Raw genomic sequence first — 25,994 nt, forward strand, 5'->3', positions numbered from 1 at the left:
ATCAATAAATAGTAAAAGGATACAAAGTGAATTTCACTTAACACATATCACTGGCCATATTTAGTATACTCTGTAATATTACTATTATATTCTTCAGACAATAATATTGAAATATCTATTTGAAACTAATGGCAGCAAATAAAAATGTATTTACCTAAACACATTCTCATATTGGGGACTTAAAAATCAATGATATTTTATCATACAATTCTGATAAAGAGTCTACTGAGAATGAGATTATGATATGGAAAAAAGCTAACAGGCAATAAAAGAATTTTGATGTATAAAATAAGCAAAATGAGAATGAAACAGAATAGTAATAAACAGAATTAGCAAAGAAGTAACATACCACAAATATTCAAAATATCAAATAATCATGAAGAGACAAAGTGATATAAAGTTGTACAAAACATTTTAAATATTTTATGAATATAACTATAAAAATTTCTTTATTGAATTCAGATTAAAAATTCTCATCAAAATTATAGCAAATCAAATTCAACATACACCATGACCAAGTAGAATTTATTCCAGGTATGTAAGATTCATTCAACATTCAAAAACCAATTAATGCCACCCCCCCCATATAAAGAACTAAGGAAGAAAAGTTACATGGGTATGTCAGAAGTGAAAAACATTTGACAAATATCCAACGCTTATTCATGATTAAAAAAAAATTCTCTGGAAATACAGGGGAACTTCATAAACTTGATAAAGAACTGCTTTTTAAAAAACCCTGTAAGCTAGATAGGGAAAAATCTGTTATAAGATGGTTGACAGGGGTGGCTCAGTCGGTTAAGCGTCAGACTTCACCTCAAGTCATGATCTCACAGTTCGTGGTTTCAAGCCCTGCATCAGGCTCTGTGCTCAGAGCCTGGAGCTTGCTTTGGATTCTGTGTCACCCTCTCTCTCTGCCCCTCCATTGCTTGTGCTCTGTCTGTGTCTCTCAAAAATAAATAAATGTTAAAAAAATTTTTTTTAATTAAAAAAAAGATGGCCGACAGGACTGATAGGGAAATTCCAGTCCCCTACTGAAGACTCCCCTTCCGAGTGCTTCTTGCTGCCCCACTTGCTGTGCTGTCAAATTACTACTAATATGGAATGCAGAAGTAACAGAAGATAAATTGTCCCCCATGCTTATGCTCAGGACTCAGACCTCTGGAAGGGATCTCCTCTGAGCCCACCAGTGTGAAATATAACTCCGATCCACCAAGATCTCTGAGTGCCTCTTGGTTTTTCCGCCAGCGATCCAGCCTGTTTCCATAATGTATGTGGTTCCCTGACCAGGAAACCCAACAGCGCTGGCCCAGTGTTGTCACATGTTTGGGGAAATGGCGAGGCAGTGATGGAATGAGGAAACACAGCAGAGAAGACACTCCCTGCCCGATTTTCCATGGTCTCCTGCTTGGTCGCCTCAGGCCAGCCCCACTGCACCGTTCCCACCAGACTCAAGGACACTTGGCAGGTGAGGAACTGGACCAGATGTCAGATACCGGTAAGGCTTGGGGACCTCATTCAGTCAGGCCCACCCACAGGGGGGGAAGGGGGACCTGATCACTCTCCAGAGACCTCAGAGGTCTCACAGGTATGGGGCCCCAATTCAGTCCAGCCTCTTCCCCGGCTGGAAGGGGGACCTGATCACTCCCCGGAGACCTCAGAGGTCTCACAGGTAGGAATTCTTTGAGAGGGAATGTAATAACCTTTGATGTGTATGTGAGTGTGAATGTGCCACTCAGGTCTGGCTTGCCTGGCGAGTTCGATTCTGTGGCTCCACGGGTGGGCACCCTTAAGGTTCCCAAAAGCCCACAGAGTCTGAGTGGGACTGACTGCAATTTTGTGGTGAATGGCATACAGTCTATGGCAGCATCAGAATAGTTTCTGATAGTAAATCACAAAGCTGAGACCACTACAGCTAAGTGTCACCTAAGTTCCTTTGGAACACGGCCAGATGGGTATCTGACTGGTCTCCTCATTAGAGGGGGCACCCCTACCCCTCCATCTTTGCGACTCAGTCTCACGGGAACATTACGGGATTGGGACAGAACAAAGAAGGGGTTTTCAGGAGACTGAGGAATTAAGACAACCTCCAGCAAGTTAAGGACAATGTGAGTAAGAATGGCCCACTTTTGGTGTAGGATGGCCCTAAAAGGGAACCTTAGATGTCCCAATGGTCTGCTGTGTCTGGCGTGTTGTCACCAGGGACCCAGGCCACCCTGATCAGTTCCCGTATATTGACTCCTGGTTAGAGATAGCCCAAACCCTTCCCCCTTGGGTGCGATTTACAGGCAACAAACAGGAACAGGCTACGGTACAGAAGTCCCAACTTCTGCAAATTCTCACCAGTGATCCAGAGGAAGAACCAATCTTGTCCCCACCATCTCAGTCTCCCGAGACCATCAGCACCTAATACCCCGGTTCTCAATACTCTGCCACCTTCAGTCATCCCACCACCTACAGACTCAGCACATCCTCTCTCCCCAAGACCAGTAGTCAGATTGTGTACCCAGCCAGGTGCAGGCACTCTCCAGATGCCAGTCCACATCCACGAGTACCAAGTGATCCAAGAAGGGGCTAAGAAGTCCATGAATATGCCCAGCAGCGAGGGGAATCCCCCAGGGATTATTATGAGAGGCTATGCCAGGCTTACACCCCGTTTGATTCCGAAGCACTAGAGAGCCATGACAAAAGGATGGGGAAGGTCCAGCTGCCATAAGGGGGGGAGGCCCAGAACCTTGTTAGCAAGGGGCCAATGAACCTACTGCAAGGAGAAAGGATATTAAAAGAATAAATGTCCCAACCAGGGAACGTCCCAGAAACCCAGCTGATATGCACAAGAACCCTGCAAAAAGAACTTCATAGGGCTATGCAGGAATAGATTCAGATTGAGGGTGACCAGGCTCACTTCTTCTTGGCCCCCCTGAGTCCATGGTCAAAATAAAAGTAGGGGGGCAAACTATGACTTTTTTTAAAATTTATTAATGTTTATTTATTTTTGAGAGAGAGAGGGAGGGAGGGAGGAAGGGGCAGAGAGAGAGGGAGACACAGAATCCTAAGCAGGCTCCCGGCTCTGAGCTGTCAGCACAGAGCCAGATGCAAGGCTCGAACTCATGAACTGAGAGATCATGACCTGAGCCGAAGTCAGACGTTTAACCGACTAAGTCACTCAGGCGCCCCCCAAACTATGACTTTTATGTTAACTCAGGTGCCACATGGTACAGCATGAGTTCCTCTACCTACCTGAGTGCCCTATCCCTGTCCTTGGCTGGGATATACTCACAAAGCAGCGGGCCAAAATAACCTTTAAGCCCATGGGATGCACCAGCCTCTACTTGAATAAAAAAATGGAGGTTATTCTGTGCCAAGGCCCAACTGAGTGGCCCGCCTGAATTTAGGACTGCCTTCCCCACTGTATGGGCCAAGGACAACCCCCCCAAACTTGCCCACAACTGGGTCCCCGTCATGGTAGAGTTAATCCCAGGGGCTCAACCACAGAGACAGAGGCAATACCCCCTCCCACAAGGGGCAAGAGCAGGCATCCAAGAACATCTGTCCAGACTCAAAGAAGCATGTATTTGGGTTGAATTCAAATCACCCTGGAACACACCGCTCTTGCCAGTCAAGAAGCCAGGAGGAGGGTACCGACCAATTCAAGAAGTGACTGTCTCCTTGCATCCAGTGGTCCCGAACCCATACACCCTCCTCAGCAAGATCCCAGGCTCTGCCAGCTGGTTTAATGCCTAGACTTAAAGGATGCCTTCTTCTGCCTCCACTTGGCCCCCTAGAACCAACCCTTGTTTGCCTTCGAATGGACAGAACCAGACACAGGGTGTCAGGTGCAACTGATTTGGATGTGCCTCCCACAGGATTTAAAAAACTCTCCTGCCCTCTTTGGGAAGGCACTGGCCGGAGACCTTGCCAGCTTACCAAGGGTGGCCACACGCTGCACCCTTCTCCAGTATGTAGATGACCTCCTCCTTGCAGCAATAACTGAGAAAATTGTACAGAGGGCAAAAGGGCCCTCCTCCAATTCCTGTCAGACTCAGGGTATTGGGTCTCATGGAAAGAGAGCACTAGGGCCAGAGAGAAAGAAGGTCATCACCTCCATACCCCAGCCCCAAACTAAGATGGGCGTACAAGAATTCCTGGGGGCTGCGGGATTCTGCTGAATCTGGATTCCCATATTCTCAGCAATAGCAAGATCTCTCTGTAACCTCTTGGTAGGGCTGGATCGAGAACCCCCTGTTTGGACAGAGGAGGCTGAAGCCGCCTTCCTAGAGATAAAGGCCACCTTGGGGCAGGCACCAGCCCTTGGCCTGCCAAATACAGACAAGCCTTTTAATCTCTTTGTGCATGAGAAGGAAAATGTCACCCTCCGGGTTCTCACACAGACCACTGGCCCTTGGCAATGGCCAGTAGCATACCTGTCAAAGAGGTTGGACCCAGTGGTGGCAGGATGGCCACCATGCCTTAGGGCACTAGCAGCCACAGTTATGCTCATTAAGGAGGCAGATAAACTCACCCTGGGACAAGAACTAAATGTCAAGGTCCCTCCTGCTGTCATAAACACTCAATCTCTTTAGGATCCCCTGTACACCCCTTGTTACCCCTTGTTACCAGGGGACTCCGTCTGGGTCAAAGATTGGAAGAAGACCCTCTCAAACCACAATAGCCTGGGTTTCATACCATTATTCCAACCATCCCACTGCCCTCAGGGTCACAGGTATCACTCCATGGGTCCACCACTCCAGAGTCAAGAGGGCCAATCCTGAGGAGCCCCAGACTTGGAAGACTGACCCAAGTCTGATGAACCCGTTCAAAGCGACCTTCTGGAGAGTCCTAGATTCTTAGGATCTTCAGCCCTGCTCCAGCCACACCTCAGAAGTTGGCTGGTCTATGCACAGCGGAAGCTTGAGGAATCGCTGGTCCAATAAAATAAATAGATTGTCCTTACTCCTTGCCATCGGATTGGCAGAGGCTGCCCCAGAAAGCTGGGGAAACAGCGAGAGGTTCCTTTTCACACTCACCTTCCTCTTATGAGTAGGATGTCTTGTTGGTATTGGTTACCTCTAGTCTGGGCCCCATTTGTAAACCTTCAGCCCTAAGGCCCAGGCTAAAGGAGTGGTGTTGCTATCCATCCTCCTAAGGGCAGGAAGAGCCACAGGGATAGGGACTGGCTATCCCAGTGCCACAGAAGGCATAGGCTCTTCTGTGAGACTAATGAGTGGCCGACTCTCTAGTGTCCCTGCAGAGCCAAATAAGTTCTCTGGCAGAGTTACCCTCCAGAACAGACAGGCACTTGACCTCCTCACTGCTGAGAAAGGGGGAACCTTCATCTTCCTCAGAGAAGAATGCTGTTACTTTGTAAACCAGTCGGGAATAGTCACAACCAAAGTCAGGGAACTAAGGGAAAGAACCAGCCCATAATAAATAAAGATGCCCTCTAAAACAGCCTAGATCTGTTTAAAGGGGAAACCAAGGGGGTAATGATAAGGAAAAATCTGTTATAAGATGGCCGACAGGACTGATAGGGAAATTCCAGTCCCTGACCGAAGACTTCCCCTCTGAGTTCTTCTTCCTGCTCCACTTATGTGTGTGCCAAATTACTACTGGCGCGAAATGTGGAGGTAACAGATGATAAATTGTCCCCCACGCTTGTGCTTGGGACTCAGTCCTGTGGAGAGTGATCTCCTCTGAGCCCACCGGTGTGAAATAAAACATTGACCCACCAAGATCTCTGAGTGCCGCTTGCTTTTTCCACCAGTGATCCAGCCTGGTTCTGTAACAAGCTAACACCATTACCTAATGATGAGAAACAAAAATTCACAACTAGGACTGGGGACAAGGTAAGAATATCCCTTCTCACCACCCCATTCAAAATGTGTTGGAAATCCTTGTAGTAAAATAAGAAAAGGAAATATAATACATAGAGATATTTGGAATAAAAAACAACTAAACCATCTTAATGGCTTTGTTCCCAGACGATGACCATGAATAGCATGAAAAGTCTAAGTAAAGATCTTAGAGAACTGTAATAAATGATTATAGCAAGGTCACAATATACAAGATTTATTATACAAAAGTCAATCCCTTTACTATACGAACATTTGAAATTTAAAGTACAGTACTGCTTTAGTAACATCCAAAAAGTAAAACAGGTATACAACTAATAAAGTTTATAGAGCATTTACATGAGGAAATTATAAAAATGATAAAAAGCAACCAAAGAAGAGTCAAAGAAATGAAAAGATAGTCTATGTTCATGGACTATGAACACAGTGTTAAGATTTCAGTTTTCCCAATTTAATCTATAGATTCAAGGTAATTCTAATTAAATCCCATATCTGTTTTCTAGTTTTATACAAAGTGGTTCTAAATGTATATGGAGACGCAAAACCCAGAAAAACCAACACAGTACTAAAGAAGAAAAAAACCTGGAGGACTGACATTAACTGACTTCCAAGTTTTACTAAAAAGGCATTGTATTCAAGACAGCATGGTATTGACAAAAGAAACAAAGAGATCAAAGGAATAGAACAGAGAGTCTAGAAACAGACTCACCAAAATAAAGTTACCTTATTTTTGCAGAGTCATAAACTCTGAGAACTGACAGTCATTTCAAAAAGTGCTAGAGTGGGGCGCCTGGGTGGCGCAGTCGGTTAAGCGTCCGACTTCAGCCAGGTCACGATCTCGCGGTCCGTGAGTTCGAGCCCCGCGTCGGGCTCTGGGCTGATGGCTCAGAGCCTGGAGCCTGTTTCCGATTCTGTGTCTCCCTCTCTCTCTGCCCCTCCCCCGTTCATGCTCTGTCTCTCTGTCCCAAAAATAAATAAAAAAAAAACGTTGAAAAAAAAAAAAGTGCTAGAGCAATTGGAAATCCATATGCAGAAAAAATAAAGAATTCTAGACACAAATCCTACAACTTTCACAAAAATACACTCAAACAGTTCATTTAACTAAATATATGAAATAACACTATTCAACTTCTAGAATAAAATGGGAGAAATTTATGTAATTCTGGGTTTCACAGTAAGATTTTAGATATAACACTAAAGCACGATCCATGAAAGAAGAAATAAATGAAGTCAGACTGTCTAAAAATTAAAAAACTGTTCTAGGAAACACTGTTGAAAGAATAAAAAATACAAAATGATAAACTGGGAGAACATTTTTCAAAATATGTATCTGATAAAGAACTTCCATTCAAAGCACACAAAAAACTCTTAAAAATCAACAAGAAGAAACTAAACTATTAAAAATAGGCAAAAGATTGGGAAAAGCACCTGACTGAAGATATATAGATGCAAATAAGCATATGAAATAATGCTTATTATCATCTGTCATCAGGAAGCACATATTAATAAAATAATAATGAGAAACCACTACACACCTATCAGAATGACTACCCACCCGCATGCCCTCCCAAATTACCAATGTCACATACTGGTGAGAATGCAAAATAACAGGAACTTGTATTTATTGATGGTGGGAATAAAAAATAGTACAGCCACTTTAGGACACAGTTGGACATCTTCTTTTGAAGGTAAACATGACGAACCATGTATGCAAAAACTTACATACAAATATTATTAGAATAGCTCTATTTATGATCATCAATATCTGGGAGTAACCAAGATGCCCTTTGATAGTTGAACAAACTCAATGACACATCCATATAGTGGATATTATTCAATGATAAAAAAAAAAAGAGCTGCCAAGCCATAAAAAGACATGAAAGAACCTTAAATATTTACTTATATTTGGGAGAAGCCAGTCTAAAAAAGTTGCATACTATATGATTTCTATTATTTGACATTCTGGGAAATGTAAAACTCTGAAGACAGGAAAAGGACGAATGATTTCTCCCCCTGTGCAAGAATGCATGATCCCATGTCAAGGTGACTGCACTTTCACTGCTTGGTTCATGTTAATGCTCTACTCCATGAATAATGAAAGTAGACAGTAAAGTAAATGGTGACAGCTCACAGGAAAAAGCAAGAAGTGCCAGGATAATGACCTGTACCCTTTAGTGGAAACAGAACTATGTCCTTGTGATACATTTATTTATATCTCATCCTTATGGATACTGGACAGACTGCTTTCTTCTGAAAGGCAGAGGAGAATCTCAGAGAAGATTGCAGATACAAGGAGAAAACAAAGAATGTGGAGGAGGCATATGCTTTGAAGCAACAGCCTGCTCTGATTAACACTGGAAGGCTTGTTAACCCCTCCCACTGCAGCAGCTCTGGGACATACATGCATGTATGTATGTATATATGTATGTATGTATGTATGTATGTATGTATGTATGTATGTATGTATTTAGGAGCTAGAGGGGACCCAGGAAGGAATTCAGTATGTAATGGGAAAATCTAAATGCATGATAAATGCACGAAACCACTTCACTGAAGGGGAAGGAGGGAAGAAATGGTGATCTAAGTATCTAGAGAAAGGAGTGAAGTCTGTAAAAACTAAAGGGAAAAGGAATTAAACATAGATATTTTACTCTAGTTGACAAAACTGTTTCTCTTCAGGGTATGGTTTAACAATTCTGATACTACTATATACATATACGGGAATGAAATAATAAATAGATGGCAGATGGCGAGAGCCAAATGTCCTACTGGTAGAGTGGAATTTACAGACAAATAAAATAAATAAGACGAGGATGTAAGAATGGTCCCTGTGGTAGTGAATTAGATATGGAGACATTTGTGTGAACTCATGTTTAGCTTACAACAGGTACAGATAGGGGCACCTGGGTGGCTCAGTCAGTTGAGCGTCGAACTTCGGCTCAGGTTATGATCTCACAGTCTGTGAGTTCGAGCCCCGCATCGGGCTCTGTGCTGATGGCTCAGAGCCTGGAGCCTGCTTCCGATTCTGTGTCTCCCTCTCTCTCTGCCCCTTCCCTGCTCATGCTCTGTCTCTCTCTGTCTCAAAAATAAATAAAAACATTAAGAAACAAAAATTAAAAAAAAAAATTAAAAAAACCCAACAGGTACAGATAGTGATACAGTGAAATATTTCTAGATAGGTTTATATACACAAGTTGATAAAAACACACATTTTTTTGCTCTGTCAACTGAAAGATGCTAAAGAACCAACACTCTTGAAGCAACAAACTCCTGTATCACCAATATCTTGGTTTTTAACACCGTTCTTGAATAAAAAGAACCTGAACTCCTTGGGGAAATGGCTGATTCTAGAACTATAGTAGGGAACATATAAGATGAACCTGAAGTATCTTGAAGAATCAGAAAGTAAGGAAGTACTCAACACCCCTCTCACATATTGATGGAGGCATGTCGAAGTATCACAGGAATCAACTGAAATAGTTCCAACTAACCAAATCTGAAACAATTTAAACAACAAAATAGAATATTCTTGGATTACAACTCTAAGCGTAAAATAAATATCTGTGTGTCCACTATAACTTAATTAAATGATTGAACAAATCAATAGGGAAGAGACAAGTCTCCCATGCTGAAGGATTTCAAATAACACTCCTTACATGTTAACTGCATATTATGACTTCATTCCAAAGTATACAGCATGGAAAAGGTGGAAAGGGAGAGAAAGGAAATTCTGCAGTGACATTAATGTGACAAACACTAACAAAGACAGGTTAAAATCATGTTGACTGTATGTACACTTGATATGATCTGACGAAAATGACCTCTGTGGTCTTCCTCCCAATAATCCATTACCTCAGTATTATCATGAGAAAAACACTAGACAAATACTAATAGTAGACCATCCTTCAAAATACTTGACCTGTACTCCTCACAGCTGTCACGGTCATGAAAAACAAAGAAAGTCAGTAAAACTGCCACAGTTAAGAGTAACCTAAAGATGCATGACAACTAAATGTAGCATGGTATCTTGGGTGGGATACTGGAATAGAAAAAGGACATTAAGTAAAAACTAAGGAAATCTAAACAGACAATGGACTTAATACTTTTTTTTTTAAATCTAAGTTGGACTTCATTTAAAAAAATCAAAAAGTGTGCCTTTCAAATGATAGTATTAACAAAATAAAAAATGTCAAAGCCACAAAATGGGAGAAATAACTTACATATAAATATATGTATCTTACGTGTATTATATATAGATGTATATCTGACTAGAAAGACCGATACCTGACAAAGGACTTGCATGTATAACATATTTTAAAATTACATTTCAAATTTATTAATGAAAACCACACAACAAAAAGTGAGCTTTATGTTTTAACACAGGATACATATAAATTGTGAATGAGTACTAGGAAATATTCTCAACATGATTAGTAATCAGGAAAATGCAAACGAATACAGTGCAGAAAGTACTATTCAGACACAAGAAGATGGCAGGGGCAGAAAACCAGGAATGATGAATTGGAAATAATCCCTTAGCAATGAGTCCTTCTGTCATAGGACACGACTATATTTACAGAAGCTTCAGATTCCTCATCTAAAAATTATAGAATTGAGCAGGATTATCTCTGAAGTCAGTTTTAATATTTGGAATTTATAAAATTAAGTTTATTTTAAGCAAAAATTATAAATAGTTTGCATATTTTTCTTCCTTTGTTTCCCTTCTAAAAGCTGTATTAATTTGATTTCTTTGGATAATTTCTGCAAAGTGGTAAGAAGTTATCAGAATAGAACAATTCATCAATAATTTGAGCACTTTTCATTTGCAATTTGTAGTGTGATCAAAAGTGCCATTACCTTCAAAAGAATTTTATCAATAGGTGGCAGAGATATAGTCATTAATTTTCTAACATGGACTGTTCCAATGCCTCTGTTATTAATATAAACATTGCAAACTGGCAAATGTATATCTAGAGTGTTACTATAACTTAAAATTTTTGCTTAAAATATATCCCAGAAAATTAAATTTACCTCTGAACTGGGCCCTGGGGCAATGATTGATCTAACTATAAATTTTATGGCTAAGATGTAAAAGTCTGCAATTGCTATTTTGTAATAAAAACAGTGACAGAACTTTTAAACTTCATTTCTGCATCCATGTTGTTATGCAGTTATAAGTTCCAGTCAATATCTGGAAGTTTGGATAGTAAAAAGAACTTCCTAAGATTCTATTAGTGACCAATGCATATCAGCAAGATAGAATGTTTTTAGTCGCTGTACACCCAAATTGTTTCTCCTAGGACAGAGTTGCAGAAACTGAAGCTGTTCCCCACAGCTTAGAAGAAATGAAAACCTCTTCACATTCAAGTTGTTAATGACACCACCATCACCTATACCAAGCACAAACAAATATAAATGTACACAAAAACAGCTTTCCAAAAATCTGCTCGTGAAGATGTGAGATAACTTACAGCAAAACACCATTCTATTTTTTTCAAGATACCACAAATAGATTTTAGCACATTAAATCTGCATCATTTGCTTGTGATCCATTATGAAAAGCTGTGTGGATTTTCAAAGGAAGCACAGCTTTGCTGTGTCATGTTGATGTATTTTAATGTAGGAGGTTGTGGGGTATGATAGAGACTAAAGCATACAGATCTGCTAAACCAGGAAGCACCAGGAATATTAAATATAAAGATAAGCTCAGGTAGTCTAAGTAGGTTAATAATGATAAAAACTAGGGGTGCCTGGGTGGTTCAGTCAGCTAGGCATCCGACTTTGGCTCAGGTCATGATCTCATGGTTTGTGAGTTCAAGCCCTATGTTAGGCTCTGTGCCTGCTTCCAATTCTGTGTCTCTCTACTGGCTTGTTGTACCATATACTTTGATGAAGTAAACTGTCAGGTAGAAGCCCACACTGGAAAGACCTGAGGAAGCTACTGGCTAACAGCCTGTAAGGCCATCTGTCCAAAACTGCAAGGACCTGCATCCTGTCAAAAACTATGTGAATGAAACAGGAAGAAGATTTTTTTTCCCCTTGAACTTCCAGAGGAGACCAGATAACGTGGCCAACACTTTGTGCCTATATGACAGTCAGGAAAGCAGATGACACAATCTATGCTTCTATTCCTGACCTTCAGAAATGCCCTGTGAAATTAGATTACTTACTGTCCATTACTGCTAATAGAAAACAGAGTATAACCATCCCGACCACGAGGAGAACTAGAGAAGGTGACAGGCTGAAGTGGTCTAGGATTTTGAATCAGTCAAGATTTTGCACAGAATCTCCTGCACCTATGTGAGTATGAACTATCAATTTGAAGTAAAGAAGACGAGATGACCAATAAATGCCACTTGGGAGGAGAAGAAGAAATAGATCTAAGTCAGTGAAAGTACCAGAAGTTTTATGCCAAATATTTTTATAATTACATACTTTAACTCAGGTACTCCATTTAGGAACTATTTAGAAGTATCTTGTGTGTGTGTGTGTGTGTGTGTGTGTGTGTGTGTGTGTGTGTAATCCAGCTTTCTCTCTCATACTGTTGAATAGATTGAGAATATGTTATTTTCTTAAATGTCAATCTATAAAAGAAATGGACTCTATCAATACCTCAGCCAGTGGCACACCAGTATAACCTGAGCACTTTCTACACCATTGCTTGCCAAGTGGAAGCATAATGGGCTGCAAGTAAAAGTGCCCAGAATCTTGCAGCAAAGTCAGTCAGTCCTAAGTTGATCCCATTTGGTACCACTCTACATGCTAATCCATTGTTTTGTTTTCTTTTGAACTCTCTTTTGTTTCTGTTCTGCCTCAGCTTTTGTATCTTGCCTCCTCTAACTCATACCTATGGTTTTGTCTTCTAACTTCAGGGTTTCATATTCTCCCTTTGGGCCTGATACCGTTCAGTTCAGTGACAAGAGCTCTGGATTAGCCTCAGGCCCGGCTTCTTGAATCTCTCCACTGAGACAGTCACAGCCCTTCTGAGATATGGATGCTCCATATCCAGGGTGCTGCTTATGATGCTTACTCTGGTCAGAAGGATTAATGAAAACCACACAGACAGCAAAATTAGCAAGACAGCATCCTCTTTGAATGTGGGGTGTCTCCTCCCCATCTTTCTCATTATAGGTGGTGGTGCTCAGCATGTAATTTCATCCAGAGTGGCTTTAGTGGCTGTGTTACATCCCAAGTAAAGAGTCTGGCATACTCTGATCCTATCTCCCCGCTTTGAAATCTATTTTCCTCCATTTGTCTCTTTACTTAATGTCTCTGAGACTCAGAGCTGTTTCCTATGAAACAGGAATTGTAACTACCCCCATAGGATTGCATGACAAAGACAATGTCATTCACAAAAATTTGTCTTATGTTTCTAATTAGGTTGAAAGACACTGAGAGGAATTATGGCCTCCTCCTACCCTCCTTTACCTCATACCAACTTGAGTATATTTGAACATCATGGATACTAACTAACCTACCCAATCTGATGGATCCAATGTAAAATTCAAGTGATTACAATAAACTGCTCTACACATCGCAATAACAAAAACCATGTAATTTCAGGTTACAATTACTTGGTTAAGATTCTTGTTATATTGTTTTGTTTTCAATGTATCAGAACAAACATACTGTTTTTGGTTTCTTATGTATCTACAATTGTTTGGCATTTAAGAGAGCATTCGGTAGTGTCAAGGAAAAGCTGATGCCACAAGTGAGTTTAGTTCAATATTCAAAAACACTTTCTAGAAAGCAGCTAAGTTCCATTGTAAAAAATACTGTGTTCATATAGATAAGAAAGACTTGTTTTGTGAAAGAAACAAAATCTTTTTCTATTGATAAGCATACCCTCAGGAGATTTGATCCCAAATACAATGGTTTTCAGTGTACCTGCTGCCCAAAAGCCTTCAGGAAAGTTGTGTTACGCAGGATTGAAATGATGCATGAATGGCTGGGAATTAGAAAAGAAAATGGAATTTTGATTCTTTTTTAGAATTCAGAATTTCTTTCAAGCTTTCCTTGCCTCTCCTGATTTTAAACCTGAAGTCATGAAAATAAAATTTAGTTTATTCGATTTCTATGCACTATACATCAGATATTTTGAAACTTTTAAATATTTTCCCTAAAGAAAACAATACTTAAAGTTTACAATATTATACCCCAGCATAAATTAACAGTCCATAGAGGCATTATGTAAATCAATGTTAATACATGTGGCATCAAATATTCATAACTACTGAAGGAATATCTTATCAAAAAGCTTGTTTTTCTTTTCTTTTATCATGGAAATCAGTTTTTCCACATTTGTAGAGATGCCCAAAGCAGAAAAGTGATATCAGATACTGTTAATATGGGTTAGTCTGACCAGAATTGATCAGAGTGTAATCTACTAGGATTCCAAGACATCACTGTAATATATCACAGGGAACAGCTAATTCCACATTTCCATGGCAATTCCTCACAAAATTGTAAAATGTCACTTAGTCTGTCTCACTTAACTATTAAAAAAAAAAGGTGACTTTAAAAAAGTGGTACAAAGCACATCCAACATTAACACACAAAATCACCTGCTTAATCCAATCCTGGGTACTGTGGTTCTTTGCACACATACACATCACAGAAGCTGTTGTCAGTTTCAGACACCTGATATTTTAACTTTGAATAATGCCTAACCCAGTGTTCACTTAGAACTAGAGAGTTATTGGGGCGCCTGGGTGGCGCAGTCGGTTAAGCGTCCGACTTCAGCCAGGTCACGATCTTGCCGTCCGCGAGTTCGAGCCCCGCGTCAGGCTCTGGGCTGATGGCTCAGAGCCTGGAGCCTGTTTCCGATTCTGTGTCTCCCTCTCTCTCTGCCCTCCCCCGTTCATGCTCTGTCTCTCTCTGTCGCAAAAATAAATAAACGTTGAAAAAAAAAAAAAAAAAGAACTAGAGAGTTATTTAATTTTCTAAAATCTTAACTTCTTAGTAATATGACTCCCATGGATTTTGTCTCCTTCTGATAGTTTCAAAAAAGATCAATATTATGGAAAAGTAGGAAATATTTTACTAACATAAGATTTAGGGGGGAAAATGCATATATTGAACCAGGTTTTGTAATTATATTTATGTAAGTTCCTCTATTTTAATGAAAGTAAGTAAGTAATGCTACCAAATTAGGAATAATGCTTGTGGTCAGACACTGGTTGTTGTCAACCAAACATACCTACTCTTTTCAACTCAAAAAAAATCCCTAGTTTTCTTTATGTCTTTGTTCTTCACAGAGATTTAGGCTTCAGGATCAGATTCTGGTAAGTCTAAACTTACCACAGTAGCTTTCCACTGACAGTTTAGGCATGGAAATACAATCGAATTTGGACCAACATGATGTGAAAATAAGAATGTGGGAAGGGTGGCTCAGTCAGCTGAGCATCTGACTTTGGCTCCTCATGATCTCATGGTTCTTGAGTTAAAGCCCCAGGTTGGGCTCACTGCTGTCAGCCAAGAGCCAGCTTCAGATATTCTACCTCTCTCCCCGCTACCCCTCCCCCATTCACAAGCTCTCAAAAATAAACACTTAAAAAAAAAGAATGTGGGAAGGAGGTTTCTCTGAAAGGTTTCTACTTTGATCAGTAGCACACAAGCAACATGTAGGGAGAGCAAGTTTCTCTTATTCCACGTTACATTATCCTGTCTGTATGTGATTCCTGCCACTGTGACAGCCACTTTTCTTTCACACAGGAAAATAGCATGAGAATGACAGAGCTGAAAGTTGAAAAGGAATGGGATGTACATGGAGATGATTTACATAAAATATAATAAAGTGAGAGTTGTAGCATGAACAATCAGATCCTAGCAGCCCAGAACAAAAAGTTAGAAGGCTGTAAAAAAGAAAATAAAATTATTAACATTCACACTTTAAATTTAGAATGTTCCTAGCAATTTCTAAAGTGCTTCCATATATGTCATTGCATCTTCTCTTTCTCATGAACCTAAAATATACATATTTTTTCTCCCTTTCTATTTGTGAGGAAACTGAAAAGTCATACAAATTCTCTAATGCCATAAATATTGGAAATATGGTCAAGGCTGGAGCCCAGAATTTCAAACTCTGAACATAATGCTTTTTCTAATTTTCTATGGTGGGTCATTCCAAGAATAAATAAAAGGATTTAGTTTAACATTATTGGTTCTTAGTAAACACATTGCCATGTCATAGATCCAAACAGGACAATAAGAAACAATAACAAAAAAGAAGAAGAGGAAGAGGAAGAGGAAGAGGAAGAAGAAGAAGAAGAAGAAGAAGAAGAAGAAGAAGAGGAGGAGGAGGAGGAGGAGGAAGAGGAGGGAGAGGAGAGCAGGAAGAAAATATGCTTTGTACTGGAACAATTCTTCAAGCAAGACTGTCATATTTTTCACATTCTGTTTAACAGGTTAAACAAGCTTTTCTAATTCGATGCACTGTTTCATATTTCAATCATCCTTTACTTTTTAAAGTCTAATCTTCCTAGATTCTTTCCCAAACATCTCCCCTATGCCATTGTGCATTATATGTTATTTAGTATTTAAATTGAAAAACAAAAAGTATTTTCAAGCATTCAATTCACCCCTTGTCTATCCACCTTAGTTTTTATATGTAATTCAGCTACTTCAGAAGCCATTTTCTATGCACTATGTGACAGGGACATTTATAAGTGCGGTTTACTCAGACAAGTGTATTCTGTTTTAATAAGAGACATCCCTGCCTGCCTTTGATTCCCTATTTGCCTCTGGCTATACAACACAGAGACTCCACATTCCTTTTGTCATTCCAAGAAGACACAGATAGGTGAGCACTGGGGATTGCTTTTGAGTAACTGTTAACATTCCTGTCCTATTAAAATGCCACAAGAAGGGCTTTGTAGAAGGAGTCCTGTGGTGAGAGGGCATCAAGTGAGCTAACGAGCCTTTGCTTAAGGGCTAGGTGAGACTTACCTTTCTAGAAAGCCTTGCAAATTGTGCATTAAGTATATGTTAATTTTTAGTAAAAGAAAGAAAGAAAGAAAGAAAGAAAGAGAGAGAAAGAAAGAAAGAGAAAGAAAGAAAGAAAGAAAGAAAGAAAGAAGAAAGAAAGAAAGAAAGAAAGAAAGAAAGAAAGAAAGAAAGAAAGAAAGAAAGAAAGAAAGAAAGAAAGAAAAGCCAAATGAGTCTCTTTTATAAAGATAAATCTGGAGGTAATACTGAACCACAAATATTTCCTATCTCCAAAATCTTTCCTTCTCTATCTTGCAAATTTAGCCTTAATTTGCCATTATCAGTTTCTCCTTGGAGTAAATCCAATCAAGGGTAATTTTAATTTAGTTCAAAGGATGACAATTTTGGCTACTGTCCTTTACACATCTCCATCAGGGTTTGCTTCTACACCTCATGGTTCCAATTCCTACTCAATCTCATCTTCTCTGAATTCCATTCCTACCTTTATAGGTTTCTCCTGTCCTCAATGACAGAAATGAGAGGGTTTGATCTCCTTCAGTCTGGTTGAGGATACATTGAAGGAAACAGAATGTTTTATAACTCCTTCCTTTCTATCTCTCTGCCAGCACCAGTTCTTGATGCAGCATCCAGTCTGGTTTCTTGCTTTGCTAGAAACAATCTGCCTATGTGCTAGCCGCCTGCTATTTCCCTCAGTCTGGATGGCAATGAGGGCTGTTTAAGATTTTGTGGTGAAGTTGGCGGTCTTGGAGCCTCACCTGAACACATACTCAGTTTCTAAAGTCAGGCATTCTAAATATTTTTTAATGTTTATTTATCTTTGAGAAAGGGAGAGAGACAGAGTGTGAGTGGGGGAAGAGCAGAGAGACAGGGAGACACAGAATCCAAGGCAGGCTCCAGGTTCTGTGCTGTCAGTGCAGAGCCCGATGTGGGGCTTAAACCCATGAACCCTGAGATCATGACCTGAGCCGAAGTTGGACGCTTAACCGACTGAGCCACCCAGGTGCCCCTGAAGTGAGGCATTCTACAGGAGCATAGTACCATCCCCTCATCTACTGAGCTGTGTATACTTCGGACCTTCTCAGTTGGGTCCCTTTAGCTGTGAGATAGCCCTTCACTAGGAGGGATCGATAGCAGCCATGACATTTTTTCCCAGCTCCTATTTCCTACAGAATTTTCTAGACACACAAGGAATAAGCAGTCCTTTACAGATGAGACTTGGCTCCTTGGAAAACTTTATGCTTTTTCCAATTCAATAAGCACTGCCTCCATCCTGTAGCTCTTCACTTAATAGCTAGTGGTACCAGAGTCTATCTGCATGTTCGGACACTCAGGTAACTCTAGTTGGGGGACAAGGTGCTCCTTTCTCTTATATCTAGGATGACCAACTGATCCAATATTCTCTGGACTTGGGATATTTATGGGATGTGGGATTATCAGTCTTATAACCAGGACAACTGGGTCAATGTGTTCACATTCCTATCTGCTTCCACTCATCCTCCATCTTCATAGACACAAGCACCTGGACAGGTCATTATAGCTGTACCCTGGCTCTCCCAAATATTCTCTCATGAAGCATCTTTTCCCCTTTTCAGTTCACTTTGAACTTCCCTAATGGCAATATCCACAAAACGACATCTGGGATTCCAAGGTATTTTGGGAGAATCTGTACCAAGAATAATTTGGGAGTCGAAGAAGCACCTCTCTATTCTCAGAGATGAGTTGTTAGTTACATCACTTTAGCCTTTGCGAAAGTAGGGAGGTAAAGGGAATCCCAACCTTACCTTACTTAACCTTTAACCACCTTGACTTTCAGTTTTCTACTCTCCCAAATGTATTATAATCATTTTAAAGGAAGACTGCATTCTTTATTCTTTATTGTCATTGTTCAGGTTTATTTTTATTTCCCAGCCCGTTTGACATATTTGTCAAAACCAACTTATGAACATAACATTTTTTAAGCACAAGTATCCACCCAGACCAAACTTCCTCAGGAGCCTCATCTCTGAATGCAAAGTACAGTGAATTACAGAAAGAATGCCTTCACATGCACAGAACAATTTATTCTCTCATTTTTTCCCTTCTCTCATTGCACCTCCTTCCTTTGCCAGAAACAAATTTTGCTGCTTCCACTCATCTATCACAAACTTTTTTACATATTTCTCCCCATAGTGGCCTTGCTTATCAGGCTCTCAGGACACTTCCTGATATGTGGTCTGTTTCTAACTGAAATGCATTGTATTTATATTGGTGACTGCAACTGCCAGTACACGTCCATAAATAAACTGTAATTTTAAGCATATTTCAGAGGCGATTGATGTTTTATTTAACCTGGACAAGACAGATACCTGCTTTGCTACTGAGCAGCACTATACTATAGTCAAGGCACTTTTGATGGTGTTTTCTCTTCCTTTGGATTCTTTTGACTACCTCATCCCCACAGGCACAGGACCATTTATGCATTTTGTGCAAGTAAGGAAAGCACACATTTTTAAGCAATAGTGGGGAAAGTATTTTACCTATTAAAGTCTTTCCTGATACCCCTCACATCCCTGCAGGCAGCTCCTCTCTACCTTCACTGTACATGAGGAAAATCCTGCTAGGCTGACAACATATGGAGACACTCAGAATAAAGGAAAGTAGGCAGAAGCTGGACAGATACTATTTAAGACATTTACATGGTTGAGGAGCACCTGGGTGGTTCAGTTGGTAAAGCCTCTGACTTCAGCTAAGGTCATGATTCTGAGGTCTGTGGATTTGATCCTCGCCTTAGGCTCTGTGCTGACAGCTCAGAGTCTGGAGCCTGCCTCAGATTCTGTGTCTCCCTTTATCTCTGCCTCTCCCCAGCTCACGTTCTGTCTCTCTCTCAAAAATAAATAAACACTTAAAAATTAAAAAAAATATATTTACATAGTTCAAAACTGGCTGGTTTACTCTGAAAGACTCAACCCCTTTCCCCAAAAGTCACTTTGCATAGATCCAGAGGCCTTTTAAAAATCCTCTTTTTATTCTTCAAATCCAAAGGTATCAGTCTATTTTCTTTTGCATGATGACACTGCTATTAAACAAGTCCTTCCTCGGTTTAGAGAGAAACAGTCTCTTCCCTTTATCCATTCTCCTATTCCTAAGCATAAGAATGCAAACGTTGTTGTTGTTGTTGTTGTTGTTGTTGTTGTTGTTGTTATCCTTAAGTCTCTATGGCATGCAATGTGGGGATAGACGGCAACATGAACAACAAACTTTCAGAAGTTAGAAAGGTGCAGGTGTTTCCAATTTATCTCAAACACGGTTCTTGGTAGTCAGTGTCTCTGTCTCCACTCCTCATCTCAAATTTTTTCGGAGGGGGGACGAGCATTATTTGCCAACCACTTAATTTTCCAACAATGTTTATTTGCTTTTACGTTGCAGCACATGCCATGATGTATCTCATGACAAGATTAGGCTTATGTGGTTTCCTCTGCCTATAACTTCATCTCTAGTCACACTGGCCTGTTTAACTAGCTTAGTCTATTTGGGCTGCCATAGCAGAATACTATGGATTGGGTAGCAGCTTAGAAATAACAGATATGCATCTCTCACAGTTTTAGAGTCTGGGAGTCCAAGATCAAGGTGCCAGCATGGCCAGGTTCTGGTGAAAGCCCTCTTTCAGGTTGCAGACCACTGACTTCTTCATTTTGTCCTCACACAGAGGAAGAAGGCTAGGGAACTCGGTCAGCCCTCTTTTATAAGAGCACTAATTCCACCCACGCTGGTTCTGACCACATGACCCAATCACCATCTAAAGACCCCACCTCCTATCAGTACCACTTTGGGGGTGAAGTTTCCAACATATGAATTTCAGAGGAGAGGGACCTAAAAATTATGACCATAGCAGTAACCCTCCTCGTTCTTTAAGAATCAGTTTAGTTGTCATCTTTGGGACTTTTCTCACCCAAAGATGGTCTAAATGGTGCGTGCGTGTGTGTGTGTGTGTGTGTGTGTGTGTGTGTGTGTGACCATGTAGCATTATGCACATGTCCCTGCTCTTACTATAGACTGCATTTTCTCCCCACTAAACTGGAAACTCTTTGATGGTAGGACCAGTGATATATTTATCCTATTACCTCAAGGCCTTGGGTAACTGTGCCACTCAAGGGTCTACAATAGTACTTTAGAATATTTATTCTCTCATCTCAGTTTTACTGACCCACTTAGTGATCCTGCTGAACATTCTAGTTCTTTCTCCACCTTCCTTTACCTGGAAACATAATTATCTCTCCATACTAGAGAGTGGAATTGTTCCCCACTTCCTACACAAAATGAATCCTATTATCTCCTCTTCATTTACAACCAGCAAGACTATTATATCCAATTGCTCCAAGGTTTCCTCTTTTTATGACAAATGAGGTACCTCAGAAAGCTTGAGACTCCAGCTTTCAGTGGATTAATAAAAACTTCTCCTTCTTATATAACCCTATGTTCCTTTCCTCTGATTTTGACCCTCAGATTCAGCTCTTCTAAATTAGGAGCCCCACTCCAATCATGTCAAGATGCAATCTTTCCCCTTGTAATATGGAGGTATTTGTTATCATGCTACCCTTTGGAAATATAACTAACAAATAGAAAGTCTCTTTGAGAATACAGTTGGTCAATTATTTCAAGACAGAAAATATGTACCTTGGAATAATCTCTTCCAGAATGAAAGTGTCCTAATTTCCTTCAATATTCCTTTTAAGAGATATATGATTAATTCACCTTTTGGGTATGTATGTATGTATGTATGTATGTGTGTGTGTGTGTAAGCCTTCTCTGATCTCCCTAAGATAAATACCACGAGTATAGGCTCACATAATACATATCTTTTATTCACACTCTTTGACACAATGTAATTTAACTTTTAGTTATGGGACTTTCTGATTAATGATTCTTCTATCATTACACTATAAACTCTAAGAAAGCTGGGGTTATTGTAAATGGTAGCTTAGCCTATAGTAGGTACAAATATTGGCAGAACAAAATTAACTATGGGCTCAGTGAAAGAGAATAAGTTAATGTTTTAAATCTTTATGTTATTCTCAAAATAAATCTCTAGCCCTTCTGAGCTCTCCTTAAAGGATGATACCCATTAAACATGTTAAAATGAAAGTACTGACATGACCAGTACAAAGTGAAGCATGAACCTCTTTCCTTATAATAATAGCTGTTAGTTTCCTGGCAGCTAAACTGTAGCAGGATTCTCACACAGAGTCGTGACACTGAGGCTTTTCTTTCCAGGAAGCAACTTTATTCCTGCCAACACCACTCAGTGGGGTTTGCACCTAAAGAACTGAGTGCTGAACACCACGTGGCATAGTTTTTTATATATATATATATTTACTACATTGTCTCCCATATATGGTAACACACAAACATGCAGTCTAATTAAGTGGTCTCATGTTACAAGGTCATGAGGGATGTTGTCACGTATTTGTGTAGCCAGGTTGCCTTGAGGTTTTTGTTTTTGTTTTTGTTTTTGTTTTCTTTCCTTAGGAAGGTGACCCTACCACAAAACCACACCATGCAGTGAGCTTACTCCCAACCATCCCTCATGTTTATTTGATTCCACTTTTTTTTTTTCCCTTGGCCCATTATGCTCAGTGTTATATTAACTTTTAGTCTCATAGATTGAAGACACAGTAGCCGATGACTTCGACCAGTCCTTTCCATTTTCTGATCTTCAGAACTATACATATCAGTCATACCAAACATATTTAAAATTTTCATTTGTATAATGAAAGAGTCCTGAATTATAATATTTCTTTAAAAAATTGACTGTTGCTGTTTTTGTTTGTTCTGGCTTATTTTACCACATCACTGTCTATTACAGATAGAATTGGGTACCCCCCCAAATTCATATGTTGAAGCTTTAAACCCCAAATACCTCAAAATATGACTCTATTTTGAGATAGGGCCCTTAAAGAACATACTCAAAATGAATCCCTTAGGATGTTCCCTAATTCGATCTGACTGATGCCCTGATAAGAAGAGGTGATTAATGGGGCACCTAGGTGGCTCAGTCGGTTAAGCATCCAAGTTAGGCTGAGGTCATGATGTCATGGTTCATGGGTTCGAGCCCTGCATTGGGCTCTGTGATGACAGCTCAAAGCCTGGAGCCTGCTTCAGATTCTCTCTCTCTCTCTCTCTCTCTCTCTCTCTCTCTTTCTGCCCCTCCCCTGCTCGTACTCTGTTTCTCAAAAATAAAGAAAATTAAAAAAAAAAAAGGGATTAAGACAAACCAAGATTCCAAGGGCGTTCTGGCACAGAGGGAATATCATGTGAAGAGGCAGCAAGAGAACAGCCATCTGCAAGCCAAGGGAAGTTACTGTTGCTGAAGCGACCCATATTTTTGTATGGTCTTATGGCAGTCCTTAAAAACTAAAACATTGTCCATGTGCTAACTCAGAAAGAAACCAAAAGGTTCTCTCTAATGATTTAGTTCTTTCTCCATCCACTTCATCTCATTAGTCACAAAGTACTCCTTACTCCATCACACAAAGCCTTTGGACTCTGCCTGTCTCTATTCCCCATGTCATGTTTTACTTGAGGTGCCCAGACATACCTCATCCTAACTACCTCCCAGAAGATATTCCCAATGCAACTATCCCTCAACTCCAGGTCATTTTTCAAAATGTCACCAATAATCATCCATGGTAAATGGAACTCTTTTCAATCCTTCCCCTCACTTCAAAGTTTTAATCAATAATATTTTCTTTTAAAAATCTCCTTTGCCTATTTTCTCATTTATCAGAGAAAGAAAACCTTTCACAATTGGTCCCAGTCTTCCTTGAAATCTCATCTTTTGCCCCTTTCAAGTTCCTTCTCATATCAGACACCAATTTTAGAAACAGCCAATAGCATAAAAGTCTTCAAAATGTCACAGTTATTCATGTGACCAAGGTTTTTCTCATACCTTCTATGTCACCATTTGACTTCGCTAGAAATGTCACTACATATGTTATATAGTTCCCTATTCTTTAGCTAAGGGGGCCTTTTGCTTCATGGATTCCCATAAAAAGCCCCATTTTTCTTTTATATACAATACTCACTTCTCAGTTATAACTGTTCTTGCATACCTTTCTCCACAACCAATCTGTGAGCTCCTAAGAAACAAGGCACAGCATTGTTCTTTATTTTCTCAGATCCCTAATATAGTAGCTGAAACAATGAAAGAACACAATTCATATCCAACAAAGAAAATAAGAAAAAAATTATATTGGGCAAAACTATTTTCTCAGAGTATTCATATTGGTGGCATAGTCAATATGTTAACTCCTGCCCCTTTATTACCAGCGTCAGGCTGGGTTCAAGCATTATATTAAGAAAGAGTGAAGAGGTGTGCAAAGGATTAGTAATACACAGGTCCAATTATATTTATTATCACATAGTTCTTTGTATAAGAACTTTCCAATATGCTGTGGTTGAAAGCTCTGTTACCAGAACACAGAAGGTACAACTAGGGGGTGGTGTGGAAGTAAAGCATGCTCACAGATGAGCTGCATTAGTCAACGCCTACCATGATGGTGTTGCAACAAAATGCAATCTCAAAAATTCAGTAATAAATTATGTAAGAGTCTGCAGGTTTCATGTGGTGGCTCTTCTCCAGGATGTTCATCAAATTATGTCTAATCCTTGTGTGTTTCATTCTGGGTCTAGGCTAAAGCAACAATCCTTCTTTCACATTCCAGTAGCCCACACAAGTCACATAGTCAAACCAGAATCAGTACAATCTAACACAAGGGCTCTGACATTCACAGTGTACTGAAAAGGGCAATATGCTTTTTCTGCATTCCTAGTTTCACTGTAATTGGACCTGAATGCTTCCTATGGACAGTTCTTCATTGTAAATATGGTCAAGATATTACTAAGCTGTTTGAATCAAAACCAGCAACACAAGAAAAATAAATACATTGCTTTTTCTGGTCAAATTCTCTAACTTAGGAAACTTAAGGAGCAAGTCTAATAAAACTTGAGGTTGATGGGACACCTGGATAGCTCAGTTGGTTAACTGTCCTACTCTTGATTTGGGCTCAGGTCATGATCTTATGGTTTGTGAGTTAGAGCCCCACGTTCAGCTCCCAGCTCCATGCTGACAGTGCGGAGCTTGCTTTGAATTCTCACTCTCTCCTCTCTCTGCCCCTCTCTTGCTCACGCTCTCTCACTCTGTGTCTTAAAATAAATAAACTTAAAAAAAAACTTAGGTTGATGAATGTGTATAATACCATATGTATTATTAATGTTCAGTGAGGGGTAAGAATACGGCAAATACTACTCATAGGTAGCTTGAAGAATTTGACTTTTAACTAGTTATTGGTCAGGATTATCTCAAAGCCAATGGTCCACATACAAGAACTGTGTTTCTGCATACAAAGAGACATGTTTATAACAAAATAAATAAGTCATCACAATACTTCTTTGTGCAGGGAACATAATTAAAAATACATACACATCAACTTTTATTAAATAAAGAGCTTATGGCACTAAACCAAACATTACATATTGGTAATATGGTATTTTTTCACATTTTTGTAAAAATAAAATGAGATGTGTTGCTTTTAATTAAAACCTTAGCCCAGATACTAAACCAGTTAGGAAATGGAGGCTGGCATGGGCTACCTTGAAAATGGAATCATATGTCTGCACTAAGCATATGACTTGCACTTCGGTATGTTGGAAAATGAATTTTAATGATCAGAAATACCTCATTAGGTATTATTCAGAATGTCAGATATAGTATGAGTTATCCAGAAGTAAACTGACCACAGTAGTCTGAATATAAACCATAAAAATCACTTATAACCACTAGTTTTATATATACAACCTTTTGATATTTTCTTAAAATGAACAGTACCTAAAATACTGAGAAAAGAGCCCAACATTTAGAAATATAGCTCATTTCAGTAAGCCATGTAAAAGAGCAGAAGAAGCAAAATGACTTTTTAAAATTGCTTTAAAATATGTAAGTTTTTTATGAATATTGCATTCATTCTGATATCGCATAGAATTGTACAAGTCTACAGAATCTGCACAAACCTAAACACAGTAACACAATCCAAGAAGTGTTTTGTAAGAAAATGTGTCAATTACACAGAGGAAGATCAATACCATGGAGCTCTATGGCAGATCATTTTTTTCCTATTTATAACTTTAAAAATGTTTCAAATAGCAGCAAGACAGCAGAATGAC

This window comes from Puma concolor, chromosome A3, assembly GCF_028749965.1.
Source record: "Puma concolor isolate L17-30 chromosome A3, mPumCon1.1.hap2, whole genome shotgun sequence".
NCBI lineage: Eukaryota > Metazoa > Chordata > Mammalia > Carnivora > Felidae > Puma > Puma concolor.